Source organism: Panthera pardus, unplaced genomic scaffold, assembly GCF_024362965.1.
Source record: "Panthera pardus isolate Hobbes unplaced genomic scaffold, ASM2436296v1 HiC_scaffold_18, whole genome shotgun sequence".
Taxonomy (NCBI): domain Eukaryota; kingdom Metazoa; phylum Chordata; class Mammalia; order Carnivora; family Felidae; genus Panthera; species Panthera pardus.
In genome coordinates this window covers 1,627,912-1,645,153 of record NW_026526743.1, presented here as the reverse complement: position 1 = coordinate 1,645,153, position 17,242 = coordinate 1,627,912, and the positions used below count along the sequence as shown (strand labels likewise).

Here is a 17,242-nt window from a genome sequence, read left to right as displayed (position 1 = left end):
GTTTTGGTTTGGTGTTTTGGTAAGGATTTCCGCCCCCCCCCCCCCCCTTAGAAGTTTTTGTTTCCATATGGGAGGAGGGGAGGGAGCCTCTGGGCCACCTAGAATGAGGGGCCTCCCCAAAACAACACCCCACCTCTCCTGCTTTCGGTTCCAGATCTGAAGGAAGGGATGGGAGTAGAGGTAGCCGAGGAATCTGAGCTGAAATGGGGTATTTGGAGCAGGGACCCCAGAGTTCCCAGATCTTCTCAGCGGCTCTACCCCTCTTGGAATTGCCCCTTCTAGGTGGGACTGTTCACTGTTCTGTTGTCAGGTTGTTATGGTGGGGGAAGGGGGTGGGGGAGCGGTGTGCAGTGCCTGCTGGGAATGAGGCCGGCTCTGGGATTGGTCCAGTCCTGTGGGCATGACTCTTGCGACGGGCTGGAACAACTTCCGGTGGCATCTTCGGTGGTTGGACTTAGAGTAATGGGAATGAAGGTCTCTGTTGGGATGTCACTGAGTCAAGTACTTTCTGGGGTGCTTCTGGCACTCCTTATGATGTCACGGGAAGCAGTTCCCCAGAGGTCACTTCCTGTGATGACAGAAGAGACAGGTACTTCCTATGATGTCTCAGTGAGCCTTCCTTGGAGGCTACTTCAGGGATATCATGGGGCCAAGTACTTCCTGTGGGATCTCCAGGGTACTTCCCGTGACGTCACTGGGATGGAGCATGCACTTCCTGTACCGGGCCATGGCCAGTCACTGACACTCCTTCTCCACTCGCAGCCCTCTTTGGTGGGTCGTGGCCCGGGGGTCTTCCTAGGAGGAGAATGAGGGGTGGGACTTGGATCTTGTCTGGAGGACTCTAAGGAAAAAGACCCAGTATTGCCAGGGTCACCTCTATCCGAACACACCAAGTCTGTGAGCTGAGCTCACCTGGCAGCGAGGGGTGGGAGATGGAGCTGGAGAAAACTGCTGTTAAAGACCCCCATTCCCACCCCGCCTTTTGTGTGCATGCTCGTGTCCGCGTGGCTTTGTTCCATTGAGTCTGGTGAGCCAAACGTGTGGTGGCTCTGTCGGGCCATCATGACCCCAGTGTAGAGTTCAGTGAGCCACGGCAGGGTCCCTTGAGCTGGAATGCTCCGTGTGGTCTGAGAGTTTAGATTGGCTTGTGGTTTCCAGCAAGCTGGAGTGCTTTAGTAGTATCGGAGGGATCCGAGTGTCTTGGTGCTCTCTCACCACGGGCCCTGAGGCGCTAGAATGTTCTTTCTGGATGGAGTCTGCCAAGCCAGGCAGCCCTGAGAGATGGTTTGGGAGCGGCTTCCCTGTGCGCTGCGGCTGTGGTCTGCTCTAAGGCCTTGTTGGCGGGCTGAGATTTCAGGGCCTGACAACGCTATGGACTTAGAATAGCTGAGACCCACCTCTACCCTTGCCCATCTCCCCCTTTCCCTTGGAGACCACCTCCGCTCCCTCCAACCCAAAGCAGGGCCCCCAGTGCCCTGGTTCCATCATCAGCATCTCTGGGGGAGGGGCACCCATGCCCATCCTCTCCCCCATTCGTTCCCCTCCTAGGTCTTCCAGACCCTTCTCTGTCCCATGGCTTTGGGGGAATCAGGCCTCCTCGTCTCTCTCCCACACGAGAGAAGAAAAGCCAGAGACAATTCCCGCCCCTAAAGCCTGGGAGACCCCTGCCCCTCGCTAGAGAGCCACCCCCAAATCAAAATGTGAAAATCCCTAGAAAGCAATAGCCTTCAAGGTACCTTGCACTGAATTTCCCACCCCGCCCCTTCCACCTAATGGGAGGCTGTAGCTTGGGCACTAGGGTGACTTTTTTCCATGCCCTCTTCATCTCCAGGGTGGGGGGCAGGCCCCATTTCCCCATCCCCCACCTCCCATCGCTGCTGCCCCCACCCCTAGTCTCCAGACTGAACCCAGATGGAGATTCCAGTGCCAAAACAATTCTTGATGTAACTTTGTACATATCTTCTGCAGGGGGCGGGGGCGGGGGGGGGGGGGCTCTTGGGGTTGGAGGTGGAGGTGGCCCTGTGGGCCATTGCTCCCCTCCACCTCTCAAAAGACCCTACAGTATTTCGCACTATCTCCACCCATAGTGGGTATTGCAGTGTCTAGCAGGAATATCCCCCTACAGCCCCCCAGGCCCCCATGAGGAGGGGAAGGAGCCAGGGAGAGGTAAAACGCGGTCTGGGAGTGGGGAGGTGGGATTTGAAAGCGCTAATTCGCATATCATTTGCATCCTCAGCTGCCCTGGTTTGTCAGATGCTTTCTATAGCCCCTTTCAAGGGGGTCCGGGTCCCAATCAGCAGGACCCAGTAGTCCTGTCACACAGACACGTCTCTGGAGGCTGGGCCTCCCGAAAAACGTTCCCCTGGGGTATGTGTGTGACAACCCTCTCCCTATTCACATTTCTCGGGGACCCCCTACCCCACCAGCCAGGGGTATCTGAAAGGTAGTTTGCTAGCTCAGTGAGCTAGTTCACTCGCCAGATTGGTGAGTGGAGAGCCACACACCTTTCTCCATTTTTACCCTAGGAAACCCCCTCCACCATCTTCCCCAACCCTTGAAAGTCTCTTTGCATTCTGACCTCAATCTTTCGTGCTGCAGTGTGTCCAGAGGGGACACAGATGTGGGGTCAGGGATGGGGATCATTGACAAACCCACCGCCTCTTTTTTTTCTCCTCTTCCCTGTCAGCCAATCAGATCTCAGAGACTCTGAGTGGCCTCCTTGCACCCTGCTCTTCAGCACCCAGTAGGTGCTTAATAAGTGTTTGCTGCATTAAACTGTCTCCCTGTAACTCCCCATTCGCCCTCCAGCTCCCAACATCTTCCCCCAGAACTTCCCTCTCTCTTTCTTGGGCTCCCTATGGCTTTCTACCTTTTTCTCCTTGTGGCTCCCATCATTACCTGTCCTGTGTCTATCTTTGTCTAAATCTGTCTTTTGCCCTCTTCTCAACCCTCTCAAATCTCTCTCCTCCCCCATTCCCCCAGCAATTAAAAAAAAAAAAAAAGTGCCAAACTTCCTTAGAACTGAGCCGCTCTGGGGGGAGGGAACCTCAGATAGAGAGGAGAGAAATGGAGCCATCTCACTTTGAGGAGGCCCCTAAGAGGCATTGAAAAAGTCTGTGGACACTTAGCTAAATTGGGTCCCCCTTCCTCACCCCTCCCACCCTGAGTTTTTCTTAGAATCTTTGTAAGAAAAAAAAAAAGAAAAAAAAAGAAAGAAAAAAAAAAACAAACAACTCCCTCTCAGCTAACCCCTAACCTTTTGGATCCCCCAAATTCCACCAGCCGGGGAGAACCCCACTTTGCCTCCTTCAGGCAATTCTGTAGAAATTGGGGAGGAGGGGACAAGCTCAACCCCTCTTTTGTTGGCCTCGAGGGACGGGTGCCAGCTGGATTCCAGAGAAGGACCTCAAAGCACTTAACGAGAAGGGGTTCAATGTGCCAAATTCACCTCCTTCATCCCCCGTCTCAGGGGCCTCTGAGCCAGCCTGCCCCAGCCACCTTCTTCTGCCCTGTCCCAACCATCTCTGCATGGGCAAGGAGGCTTCACTGCAATAATTATTAGGGGATCAGAAGGTGAAGATCGTGTGCCACCTTTATCTGCCCTAGCCTGCCCCGGACTTGTAGGTGGGAATTATGGGTATCCCAAGCGGAGTTTGGTAAGAGTCAGACTTAGAGACCGTTGGGGACCTAGGCTTGGAAGAACATGGCACCACTTTTCGGAGTGGTATTTCTTCTCCCCTTCTTAACCCCCAAGTCCCGCACTCTCCCCTCTTTCCGTTTCTCTTGCCTACTTCTCCATCCCCCACCCTCCTTACTTCGTTTCTGATTGGTGGCCTACCGTTTGGAAAGCGAGGGGATCCCCCTGCATTGATTGTCGCTGTGGCAAGACCAGGACTCGAGGTCGCGATACGCGGAGCGGTGGAAAAAGTATTAACTAAGAGCGGCGACGAGGCTGGCTATTGGGGGCGTCCAGGCTGCTGATTGGGTGCCCACCTCTCGCGACAGCCAGGCAGGCCTTCGCTGTTGGCCACGCCCCTGCCCCGCGCCGACTTTGAAACTCCGAGGCCGGCTATCGCGAAAGCCTGAACCGGATGTCACGATGGGGAGGACGGGATCGCGATGCCCAAGTTGGGGCACCGAGGGCCGGGGACACAAGTTTACGGCTCTCGTGGAGTCGCGACACCCAGCCCTGCTATCTGATCCCTCTACACTGCAGTCAGCTGTCTGGACGCCGTGGTGGAGGGGCTTCTCTCGGTGGCGCCGCGGCTGGTGTGTGTCAGGTCCGTCTCAGTGGCCCCTGCCAGTCGCGTTGGGGATTGCTGGGTGGCAGGGAGGGAGATGGGGAACGTCTCTGTGGGGGGAGGGGGTGGGGGGGGTGGGGGTTGCTGTTTTTTAACCCCTTCTCAGCCAGTCCAGGACATTCTTGTCTCTCAGAGATAAGTGGGGGGGACCGCCTAATCCCCCTCCCGCACACCTTTCCTCCTCCCTACCCCACCCCCCCAAAACCACCAACCTCTCATATTCTAAGTGACTCCATCACCACCGGCCACCGGGACCTGCGGCCTCATTGCTCCAGCCCGCCCCACTCGACCGTCAGACTCGCTCATCGAACTCTTTTTGATTAACCCTTTCTGTGTTCATCCCACGGAAAACTGTGTGTCCGGCGAGGGGGAGGGGGGAGGCGAGGGGCAGCAGCTACCTTTCCTCCATCTCCTCCCACCGCCCATGCCTCCCCACCCGCACCCCATCCCATGGCCTACCCCATCCCTCACCTTAGGGTCCTCCCCGCCCTGGGGAGAGTGACCCTTTATAAATATCTCTGCTGTTTGGCTTTGTCCCTTTCAAAGACGGGGCCAGGGGCGTGGCCTCCTGCACGCGGAGCGCTGACTCCGGCCCCAGTCTTATCTGTGCCCTCCCCCCACACTCCCCACCCCTTCATTGTAAATAGTCACTTTTGTACTGGGTTTGAGCCAGGGGACGTGGGGAGTCATTTTTTTCCTTTGTGTTGACATCTCAGGCCCCTGGAGGCATGGCCCACATTCCGGTTACATTTGGGAGAATCCCAAGGTGGGTCCTCTCACCTGCCCCCAGTGCCGAGGATTTCAAGATATCAGTATTACTCCCAGAGGAATGCGGTGCACCGATCCCCTCCACGGGGAGGTGGGAGAGGCGTGGCAAAGGTGTAGTCTGACGGGGATGTCTCGGTTGTCCCCATCTATGAAATGGGTTGGTCCTCCAGGTTCCCTGGGGAGCCTCAGTGAGATAATGGTGGAGTTAGCATCTCTCTTTGCCCCTTTCTCTGTTTGGGACAGACAGGGTAGGAGAGTGGAGGCGAGGGGATGACTGTCTATGGAGAACAGACCGCTAAATCCTTACTGGGGACCTTAAGCTAGCTTCTCCCACGCTTGTTCTCCCTCTTGGACAATGGGGGGATTGGAGGACCTGTGAGGTCCCTTGGGTATCCCCAATCCTTACATTAAAGGCCCAAGCCCAGAGCTGGCCCGCTGCCTGCTGTCCCACATTCCCACATTCCGTTTCTTGGGCCCAGACCATCCGCCATGTGGCCATGCCTCCAGTGCCTCCATTCAACCCCCTCTAACTGATTCCTTCCATCCTCTGCGACCAGAGAAGCCGCCCACCTCCCCACCTCCCCCCCTCCCCCCACCACCACCTCCAGAAGCTCCTGGCTGGGGCCCACTGCCCTCTCCCCTCCCCCTCCCCACATTGCCATGCCTGGGCCACGCCCACCCCCCCACCCACCACCCCCAGTGTCCGTCGTGTGACCTAGTGCACCATGTATTAGCTTCCATGGCCCCCACCCCGGCCCCCACCACACCCCTCCCCCCCTCCCTCGGCGACTTCACCTTTTTTTGCCGCGATAAACGCCATCTCAGCATCTGTGTCTAATGTTGTCTTTTTTGCTTGACATCACACACTCCTTCTTAACCCATCCCCTTCCCTCTCCCTCCTCCCCACACCTCCACCCTCATCCTAAATTCTTTCCCCCTTTCCCTCGAGGGCTCTGGGTATCCAGGGGAGGGGGTGGGGGGACCCCTGAGGATGGGCTCAGGAGGGGGAAAGAGGGGAGGGGTGGATTATTCTCTCTGGACTGGGCCAGCACCCAGAGCAAATGTGTCAGAGGAGAGCCAGCATCCAGGTTTAGGTGGGGGGTGGGGGGGGGGGCTCAGTGTCCAATCAGGAGGGTCCACGCCACTACCTGCACCACATATACTCAGCACGACGGCCGCGCAAAGACGCTCCTGGACCCAAGTCCACACGCACAGCATTGCAAACGCACAGCCCTGAGCAGAGTCAGGATAGCCTGGGGTTACGGTTTTGGAGTCAGGTAAGATCCGGATTCAGATCCCAGTGCTGCTATGTAACCCTGGGCCCTTGCCCCTCAGAACCTCCATCTCCCTATGTATGAAACGGAGACGTTTTTAATGTTATTTCTACGGTCGATACCAGGATTCAATACACCATCCGCTTAAAAAAAAAAAAAAAAATACTGAGCACGTACAATCTATAAGGCACCATTCTGGGTACTGGAGATAAAGCGGTTAACAAAACAGACCCAGATAGCTCTGCCTTCATGGAGCATAGATTCTCCTGGAAAACCTGGAGATTCTTCCTTAGCACAGAACCTGGCATGCGGGACTAAAACCAATTCAGAGGTTGCAAACCATCCGCCAGCAGGCCTGTCTGGCGCACACGCAGTCTCGTTGGGCCCGAACAGCGGTTTGTGTGAATTTGGTGCCAGCATTTAAACCTTGGGTGACTTCTGAAAATGTGGGTTGCAGGACCCTCCTGAGGCATCAGATGCGCCATTATCTGGTGATAGCCACGTGGCCAGAATTGGCCGGAGTGGGCCAGTCACTACCCCTCGTCCAGGGCAGGCGGCATCAGCCCCTCCCCCACCCTACACTCTGCTTTGGTGTCACCTGCCTGGCCCCTGGACACATTTGAGTTTGCAACCCCTGTGGTAAACGTTTAATACCAAGCCCCTTACATTTTGGAGGTGTCAGAGATGGCTGGGCAGGTGATGATGTCCCGAGCACGAGGACGAATGGCATTGGAGTTGGAGAGACAGGTTTAGGGTGAGGCCAGACGGGCAGGTTCCGGTGTGACCGGGGTGCCTCGCTTCCTCTCTCTGGGTCTCAGTCTCCACGTATGGAAAATACCCTACAAAGGTGTACTTACCTTCTGGAATATTCCAGAAGGATTCCACGGGCGCATCACCCCATCAGTACCTGACACAGAAGAGATGCTCAGCACACGGTGGTCACTTGTAGAGATCCTTCCAACTGAAAAATAACAATAAAAGGGTTCTAGGGAAGAACAGAAACCGAGAGAGGGGGGTAGGAGGAAGGAAACTGAGGCTAGGACAAAGTGAGAAGGCAAGTAGCAGACGTCGAGAAGAGTCCTCAGCTGCTAGGGGTGTGGTTTGTTTTTTTTTTTTTCATTCATTCAGTCAACCATCCATTCATTCATTTGTTCCGCAGACATTTATTGAGCACCTGCTATGTTCTCAGGCCTAGGGACATGGCAATAGCCCTGACAGGTCACTGTTCTCGTGTTGCCAGCCCGAAAGCCACATCTGCACCTCTTAGCACACAGTCGATGCTCAAAAGTCTACCATTCCTGGCCCCACAGGCACGTCTGGTCCTGGTCTGTGGCCCACAAGTATTGCCTGGTATTCAGAAATATTGCCTAGCCAGGCCATTTTCTGGAAAAGTCGAGGACTTTTCCGCCAGGAAGCTGGGAACTTCGAAGGGATTTGAGGGAGAGGGTGGAGTGTGGTCTCTAGTCTGCTGTGTGACTTTGGGAATCTCTCTGACCTCTCTGACCCAGGAGGTGGAAAGGAGAGGAGACGAGGTCAGGATGTAGGTGAGTAATGGGGGATTCCTGACTCCCTCAAAGCCTCCAAACCTTCTCCTCTGGAGGGGGGGGGCGGATTTTAGGGGTGCAGGGTGGCCTCAATGAGAAGAGAGATGAAGAAAAAAGAAGGAGTTGCCTGGAGGAGGGAGATGGCCCCTGAGGCAGGGCTGGGAGGGGAGGAAGGAGGGAAGAGCGGGGCCTGGGTCCGGGGATGGGGGTCTCCGGAGTGGCTCTGAGAGAGCACATCAGAGCAAGGTCATTTGGAGAGAACAGAGAAGGCAGAGGTGGACCGGCAGAGAGGGAAAGACAAGCAGAAACACGAAACAGACAAGAGACAGAAACAAGACAGGGATGGGGATACGGTTGCCAGATGTAGCATATAAAAATACAGTATGTCCGGTGACCTTTGAATTTCAGATTTAAAAAAAAATTTCCTTAAGGATAAATATGTCCCGTGCAATGTTGGAGCTATACTTACACTAAATGTTAGCTGTTGCTTATCTAAAATCCAAAGGTAGCTGGGCATCCTGGATTTTATCCGGCAACCTTAAAAGGAAGAGAACACAGAGATCTGAGGGGCATCAGTGACGCCAGGACAACTAGTCAGAGGAGTCAGGTCGTCTGGGTCCACTTTCTGGAATGCTAAAGCCGGTGTGCTTGGCTCAGCGCCCCCCTCTCTCCCCGGGTCCCCTTCTCTCTGCCCCTGGGGCTCCCTCTCTCTGCGTCAGTCTCCCCAGCTCTCTGCCTCTCAGACCCCTCTCTTTTCCACTCCGTTTCCCTCTCCTGCAGACAGTCTCTCTGTTCCCTCCATTCCTCTTCCCCCTTCAGTCTTGCTCTACCCTCAGGCATCTGCCTCAGACATCAAAGGTGATTGACCCACCAGGTCACCCTTCCCTAAGTTAAGTGGGCTTCGGGGCAAGTGACAGGCAGGTGGGGAGTGCATTCAGGGACACTACTGTTTTCCTCAGTCAGGGCTGTTGAAGCTTGGGGCTGGGAGGGGGAAGAGACAGTCTACTGGAAAAACTCTCCATCAGCAGGCCAGGCCTTGGTGAGTCTGGCAAGTACAGACCTCCCCAGGGTCCCCTCCATCCTCCTATCCCCAACTGTGACTTAGTCTTTCTAAAGTGTCCTCTCCACCAAAACGCCCCATTGCAGCATTCTGGAGAGAGCTCAGCCACATGGTTTCTGCCCCCCCGCCCTTGCCTCTGTCTCTCTCTCTGCCTCAGTTTACCTTCAGTACCTCTCTGGGTGTCTGTCTCATCACATCTGCCTCCTTCCATCGCTCTTTTTCTCCCCCCACCACCTCTTTTTTTTTTTTTTTTTTTTTTTTTTTTTAATTTCATCTCCTTGTATCCCTCCAGGGCTCTGCCTCTCTGCTCGCTTCCGCTGGGGGGGTGGGATCTCTGCGTACCTCTCTGAATCACTTTCTGTTTCTGCCCGCCTCCGCATCTCCTTCTCCCTGTGTACCCATTATCGCTGAGTGGCAGCGAACAGAATCCACTCCGGCCAGTGTAAACTTAGTAGGGGACACAGAGCCTGTATGAAGAAACTCTCCAGGCTGTGCCTTCAAGGCACTTCCAAATCTACCCTCCAGAAATAGCCGCCCAGGAACTGCTGGTCCTCCTGCAAGATCAGGAAGCCAGCCGCTGGGCTCCGCAAGGGCACCAGCCCTGGGAGCCGGTGGAGGCAGGGGCGGCGGCCTCGCGGCTACCTCCCTCCCCGCAGACTTTAGTTAGAAATTCAAGCTTCCCGCGAAGGCATCTGATTGGTGGACCCTAAACCTACTTCCGGAACGGCCAACCACAAGGTATTCTGGGAAGTGTAGTTTGTTTTTTTTTTTTTTGGCTTGCCAGTCTGCGGTCGCAGGAAAGCGCTGCGGAAGACTGGGACAGACGCTACGCGGAAGAGATGTTGGGGGGACCCGTTTTCTCCCCAATATCGCACGCCCTCTTTCTCTGTCCACCTCTCTTTCTATGTGCATGTGTTTCCCACCTTCAGTCTTTCAGTTTGTCTCTATTTTTCTCTTTGTTGCCTCTTTTTCACCGTCCAGTTGTATTTCAGTCCTTCCACCTCTATGGCCTTCTCTGTCTTCTTTCTTCGCCACTGGCTGTGCCAAGCCCCAATGCGTTCCTGCCTCATCCCCACCTTTATCCCCAGTTCCAGCTCCAGTGTTGAGCAGAGTCTCCCTCCTGGCCCTCACCCCATTCTCAGCTGGACTGGAAGCTGAGAGTTCTAAAGCAGGGAATATATGGATGTCCCTGGTTCCAGGAACAAGCTAGGAAGAGAACCCAGGCTCTGACCTTACTCAGCTGCTCTCCCTGCAGGTGGGCAACGTGAACCACAAGTTGGGTGAGTTCCTGGCCAGGGCTGAAGTGGCCACAGAGGTTTAGGGACAGAGCTAGACCCTCTGTTGGCCAGATATAATTGAACACTCCTGGCAGCTGTGGCCACGGCCACCTGCTCCCATCTGCACTATTCTTTCTCTGACCCAGTCATCCCAGAACCACCGGGAAATGGAGCTGCATCTTTCTCAGGAAGCACATGGTCATTCAAAAGGTATTAAGTGTCTACTATATGCCAGGCACTGTTCTAGACATTGAGTAACAAAAAGAGACAATTCTTCCTATCCTGGGGACCTTATACATTATGGGGGGTGGGGGGGAGAGATGGACAATAAATAAGATAAATAAGTAAATCACACAGTACACTAGGTGATAATACACATCATAAAGAAAAATGAAGCAGAGAAGGGAAACTGAGAATTCTGGGAGAAAGAGGCATTGCAATTTTCAATAAGGGGAACGGTGAGACTTTACTGGAAATATGACATGTGAGTAAATACCTGAAGGAGGTGGCGGTGGGCATGTGGGTACCTGGGGACAGAGCATTCCAGGCAGAGAAAACAGCATGTGCAAAGGGGCTAGGGTGGGATGTCCCTGGAGTATGCGTGGAATAGCAAGGAGGCCAGGGTGGCTGGAACAGACTGAAGAAGGAAAGGGTGGGAGGAAATGGGGTCAGAAAAGAGAGAAAGGGGGCCATATTATTTAGGATCTTGGGGGCTAGTGTAGGACTTCTACTTTTCCTCCTAGTGAGATAAAAGCCATGGGAGGTTTCTGAGCAGACAGATGGGAGCCGACTCAGGTTTTAACAAGATCCCTTTGGGTGTGTGTCGGCGGGGGGGGGGGGGGGGCTAGAGAGTAAACAAGGAGCCTAGGGAGAAGGTGACTGAAGTAATCCAGGAAGAAGATGATGGTGACTGAACCAGATGGTGACTGTGGAGGCAGAAAGGAGTAGTCAAACACTGATAGAACATGAAGGTAGCACTGTTAGCATTGACTGGCAGACTGGATGTGGGGAGTGAAAGAGAAACAAAAGTCAGGGATGACTCCAACTTACATGAAACTCTTAGCGCCGGAGTTTGGTTCCGATTAAGATTAGAAATTCAGAATCAGGCTAAGGCTAAGCTTAAGGATCAGTAGCAATCAGTATTGGTGGAGTTTGGTTTGGGGTTGGAGACAGGGTTAAGATTCAGGGTACAGGATGGGGCGCCTGGGTGGCTCAGTCGGTTGATTTGACTGACCCTTGATTTCAGCTTAAGTCAAGATCCCAGGGTCGTGGGATGAAGCCCTGAATTGGGCTCTGTACTGGGCATGAAGCCTACTTAAGATTCTGTCTCCCTCTTCCTTGTCTCTCTCTCTATCTCTCTATCTCGAATTGAAAAAAAAAAAAAATTCAGGTAAAGGTGACAACTAGCCTAGTGTTTGGGTTATGGCTATGGTTGGGGTTAGGGCTGAGTACACAGGACCTGGGTAAAGACTGGGTATAGAGTTAAGACAGCTAGAATCAAAATCAAGGCTAGGATTGTAGCTAAAATCAGGGCTGGATTTGGATCTAGAGCTGGATTGGGACTGACACAGAGATCAAGGTCAGCGTGAATCTCTGCTTAGGACCAGGATTAAGGTTCAGACTTGTGATATAAGTGGGTCATAATTATCAGACTTACTTAAGAGTAGTATCAGGGCCAAGGTCATTAGAGAGAGAATTAGGCCAAGACAGTGTTGGGTTCAAGGACAAATTCAAATTTGGGTCTATACCAGAAACAGAGCTAGGGATTTACCTGAGGTCAGAGTCAGGTTAGGTCCAAGGTAGAATTGAGACTAAGACTGGGGTAAGATTACCTTTAAATGTTCACTCAGCTTTTGGCAGGATGTGAGTTGGGTCCTAATATGAGCAGACATTGTCCTACCATTGGAGATGGATATGTGAATTGAAGATTCAGGAATTTTAATGTTGGGGTCTTGTCAGCTTTCTGTATGAGAAGGTAGGTTGGGCATGGTAGGTAGTAAGGTAACTTTAGCTGCTGTAACAAATAAACCCTGACATCTCAATGGCTTAGGACAACAGCAGGTTAGCTCTAGCTCACGCAACCGTACAATGTGGGCTCAAAGTAGACGTCCATTTATAGGCTCCACCATCACCAATGCGTGCTGCCCAAGGAAGGGGAAGGGGAAGGTGGAGAAGCCTTCCTAACTTCTTTCTGTCACCTCTGCTAATCTTCTATCTGCGAACACTAATCACTTGCCCCTTGCCAGTGATACAGAAGAGGACCCTGGGAGGAGTAGAGTGGAGTAACAGCCCTAGAATTGATGGGGAGAAATATGCATGGACAGTCTTCAGCCCCGGTGTTGGAGGGCTGAGAAGGGGCATGGCCAAAAATCCAGGTAGATGGCAGAGACTGAGAAGGCAGAGAAACTCAGTGTCGGAGAGAAACAGACAGAGACCCCAGAGAGGAGGGGAGAAGTCAGAGAGAGGGACAAGAGACGCAGAGAAAGGACAGAGACACACAAGAGAGGCAGAGCCAGAGAGATGGGGGATAGAAACCCAGAGAGAGCAGGACGGATGTATCATGAGGGGGTGAGTAGAGACCCAGAGAAAGAGAAAAAGAGAAGCGAAAATACAGAAATCCAGGGAAGGTGGCTGGGGGCACACCCCAGAAGCCCCCTCCTCACCTTCCCTGGATCTACCTTTCACTCCTCTCTTCACTCAGCGATGAATGACCCCCCACTCTGGGTCCTTCCAAGTGATACCGATATGTAGTTCATTTGTTGATTTTAGTAAATGAACTGTCATCTCCCTTTCTTTTCTTTCCTTTCCTTTTTTTTTTTTTTTTAAAGTTTTGTATCTTAGAGGCAGGAGGGAGTCTGCCCAATTCTGACCACCCCCCCCCCCTTTAAAAACAAAACAAAACAATCATAACGCTTTCCTCTCTTGCTATAGATTCCAGAGATTGGGTGGAACTTTGAGGATGAAGGTAGAAAACAAGCGGCCTTTGGTGAGGGGTATCCCCACATCACCCCAGGTGCCTTTGGCTCTTTTCTCCCCACCGGAAGATTGATCCCTGGAGACGTTTTTCAAATACAGATCACTTGCGGACAAAGAGGGGGTGGGCAGAGGTCTCTGGGTCGGCTTCTGCCTACCCCGCGAGGCCCAGAGATTCATGTGTCCGTAGGGCAAGATGTACTTCGCCAACCTCCCATGGCAAGACCTTTTTTTGCGGGCAAATAAAGTCTCCAGGACCCACACCCTTCCACAATCTAGTGACTGCTCCAGGCCAGGTGCTAGAAGGGGGGCGGTGCTGGAGTCCGTGGGGTAGAAGGCGTGGCTAGAGCGGGAAGAGAGGGAGGCGTGGTGTGCTGTGGGAGGACTTCGGCACACCCAGCGGTGGAATTGACAGATGGGCGTGGCTTAATGGCCTCACGCCTGGGATTGGAGGGCTGAGGCGTGACCACATAATGTTGGGCGTGGCTAAGGAAAGCAGGCTTCCGGGAGAGGGAAGGTAGCTGTCGCTGTTTAGCCCTGGGATTGGAGGGCTGGGGAGAGGGCGTGGTTCCGGAACCCGGGCCCGCGCGGGCGTCTGAGAGTGGATGCCAGGGTTTTAACCTTGTAACTAGCCCTGGGGACAGAAGATGCGGAAAGTATCGATGCAGGTCCTCCAAGCGCTCAGGAGTACACGGGTTGGCAAACGTAACACCCAGAGGAGGCACAGTGAAGTTGATGGAATGTCACCCAGCAGACACTGTGGAATGACGCACTAGATCGAATAGGCTGCCCTTGAGGAGCCCCTTGCCACGGGCTGGGTGACCTCCGACATGCTCCATCTCCTTGAATCCTCCCTCACAAAGCCTTATGAGGTGGAAGCTGTGATTGCCTCCATTCTACAGACAAGGAAAAGGAGACACAGAGACGCTAAGTAATTTGCCCGAAATCGTCCAGCTAGTGAGCCGTGAGCAAGAGTTGAAGCCATGCCACCTTCCCGAGCCTATGCTCTCATTTACTAAAACTCAAATACTCCCACGGACCCCAGGAGCAGACACAAGGTAACAAGCAACAAACGCACACAACGCACACCCTGACTGGATCCTCTCCCCGTGCCCACCTTGCCAGCTGTGGAACTCCACAACCCAGCCTCCCCGCCTCCCAAGCCTGGGGTCCTCACCTGACCCAGCAATGACAATCCTTGCTTTATTTACCCAGCTTTCTTGGCGCGGCTGGGGTCAAATAACCAAAGTTGCTAGCCACTGAGCCTGAGACCCTTGGAAAGACCTAGCATGGATTTCAGAGTGTCTTTGCCCCCTAAGCTTGAGTTAACTTGGAGGGAGTCCTGGCCTAATAGCTAAGAAGAGAGACTCCGGGTTTGTCACCCTTCCTTTGTCATTGGCTACCTGTGGGATCATGGAAAAGGCAGCCCTCTCTCGTTCTCTCTTTCCCATCTATACCATGGGGGATCATCAAGGACCTTCCGTCTTGGATTGTGGCAAAGACTGTGCTATCCGTTTATAAAGTACTTAGAACACAGCCTGACACAGACTAAGGGCTCTGTAGGTGCTAGTTATTAGTAGATGTGAGTCTCCATTTCTCTGTCCAAGGGGTGCGACAAACCAGATAGTCTGAACCTGAGCATTCATTGAACCCCCCGAAATTGCACACAAAATTGCATGTGTTTACATACAACTTTTATTAGGTTCCCCAGTGGGTCCCCAAAATGGTAAGAGAAGTCCACAGGAAGGCACAAAAAGATGTCTTTCTCTATAGCAAGGGACCCCCAATCACATCACCCTGTCCTGACACCAGGCTTCCCATGTAAAATCCACACTACCCATCCCGGTCTGCAGAGTCCCACTCCACTGGCCAACCCATCAGCCTGACCTTGAGGGGACTCGGATTCAGCCTTGCTGGCTTTCCTTGCTACCCCCCACCCCCCATCCCTGGCCCTCTCTCTGCTCATCAAACACACCAAATTCTGTCTGGCCTCAGGGACTTTTTACATTTGCTTTTCCTCTTCTTTCCAACTCAGCTTCCTACCTAAAATAGCCACACAACTCACCTCACCCCTCCCCAGAGTCTCTAATGAATATCCCCTTTTAGCGCCTAACGCTCTTCATTCATTGCTTCCAACATGACTTTATAAAGCGGACGTGTCAGGTGCTCTTTCAGGCAACAGACACAGCAGTAAACAAGACAAAGTCGCTGCCTTCACGGGGGGGCTGACCCTCTGAACCTCTTAACTGTTTATTTGCTGGTCTATTGTCTTCCTCCACCACCCCACCCCCAAATAAAATGTTTACTCCCTGAGAACCAGAAGCATTCCTGTCTCCTGCTCTCTAAGACACTTTTTTTAAATGTTAAAATGTATCCTAAACAGGATCTGCATACAGTCTCCACGTGTGTTCCAGACATTCCTTGGTAATTACAAAGGGGGGAAGGTATTTATACAGTGGTGAGATCATCCCTCTCATCTGACTCTGTACTGACACCGTGGGAACCTGCTTGGGAGTCTCTTTCTGCCCCCCCCCCCCACTTGCATTCTCTCTCTCTCTCTCTCTCTCTCTCAAAAATAATAAACAAACTTTAAAAATATATGTATATAGATGCTTGAATTTCAAATTTGAACGTGCGAAGTTTGAACACTTGAAATTTGAATGTTTGATAGTATTAAGAAATTATGCTTAATATTTAGACATCCTATTGTGTGGCTGTACGTCAAAAACAATCTTATTTAGAGCCGCGTCCTCTAGTGTGAGTAGTCGAAATGATCTTATGGCTGGGATTTATTTCAAATAATCTAGCAGATGCAGGAACAGAGATGAAACAAGAAAGGCCCTGGGGCAATAACAGTGGAGCCTGGGTGACAGGTATGGGAGGCTTCAGTAAACCATCTTCTCTGCTTTTCTGTACGTATTAATCTGCTCAGGCTGAGATGACAAAACTCCCTAGACTGGGGAGATTAGATCGCATACATATATTTTCTCCTAGTTCTGCAAGTCCAAGAACAGGGTTCTCGCCGTGTCCTCACCCAGACTTCCCTTCGTGCTGGTGGAGAGGGAGAAAGAAACAGAGAGAGAGAGTGCGCGCTGGTGTTTCTTCCTCTCTAAGGACACCACTTTCAACAGATTGGGGTGCCACTCTTATGTTCTCCCTTAACCGTAATCACCTCCCCCAAGACCCCATCTCCAAATACCATCCCCCGATGGTTAGGGCTTCACCATATGCGTAGGACGGGAAGGGAACCACAGTTCAGTCCATAACAGCGTGTGTTTGAAATTTTCCATGCTAAGAAGTTCTTCAGGAGAATTCTCAAATGCCAGTGTGCATCAGAATCGCCCAGAGTGCTGGGTTAAAATGCAGCTACTTGGGTTGGGAGGGGGGGTGGGGGTGGGGAGTGCCTGGCTAGCGCAGGTGGTAGAGCGTGTGTGTGTGTGTCTCTTGATTTCAGCGTCGTGAGTTCCAGCCCCATGTTGGGTGTGGAGCCTACTTAAAAAAATAAAATGAGGGGCGCCTGGGTGGCGCAGTCGGTTAAGCGTCCGACTTCAGCCCAGGTCACGATCTCGCGGTCCGCGAGTTCGAGCCCCGCGTCGGGCTCTGGGCTGATGGCTCAGAGCCTGGAGCCTGCTTCCGATTCTGTGTCTCCCTCTCTCTCTGCCCCTCCCCTGTTCATGCTCTGTCTCTCTCTGTCTCAAAAATAAATAAACGTTAAAAAAAATTAAAAAAAAAAATTAAATGAAATCTAAAGTGCAGCTACTTAGAGACTCATCCTCAGAAACATCTGATTCTCTGGTGTGGGGCCCAGAGGCTGCACGTTTAACCAGCTCCCCAAGCTCTCCTGATGACCCTTGGACGACCGTCACCCTACTCCACTCCCAACCTCGGAAAAGTAGTACCAAGTACAGAAATCCAGGAGTTAGGGTGCAACGCAGTCCCTCTGAGCGCAAGAGGTCAGTGGACTGTGGGGTGTGAGTCCCAGCCATGCTTCACGTAAACCTCCACTGTTAATTCAAACACCTTCCAGCCATCCTGTCACTTCATC

At 52.8% G+C, this 17,242-nt stretch overlaps 1 long non-coding RNA gene across 1 annotated transcript; it reads right to left on the bottom strand.

Moving 5' to 3' along the window:
* Window positions 1-452: 452 nt before the first annotated feature.
* On the bottom strand, window positions 453-9,624 carry LOC109253207 (uncharacterized). Its single transcript, XR_002074286.2, has 4 exons — window positions 9,290-9,624; window positions 8,357-8,424; window positions 7,201-7,304; window positions 453-795 (listed from the first exon to the last, which is right to left on the bottom strand). It is a non-coding gene; the product is annotated as an uncharacterized LOC109253207 (long non-coding RNA).
* Between the last annotated feature and the right edge of the window lie 7,618 nt (window positions 9,625-17,242).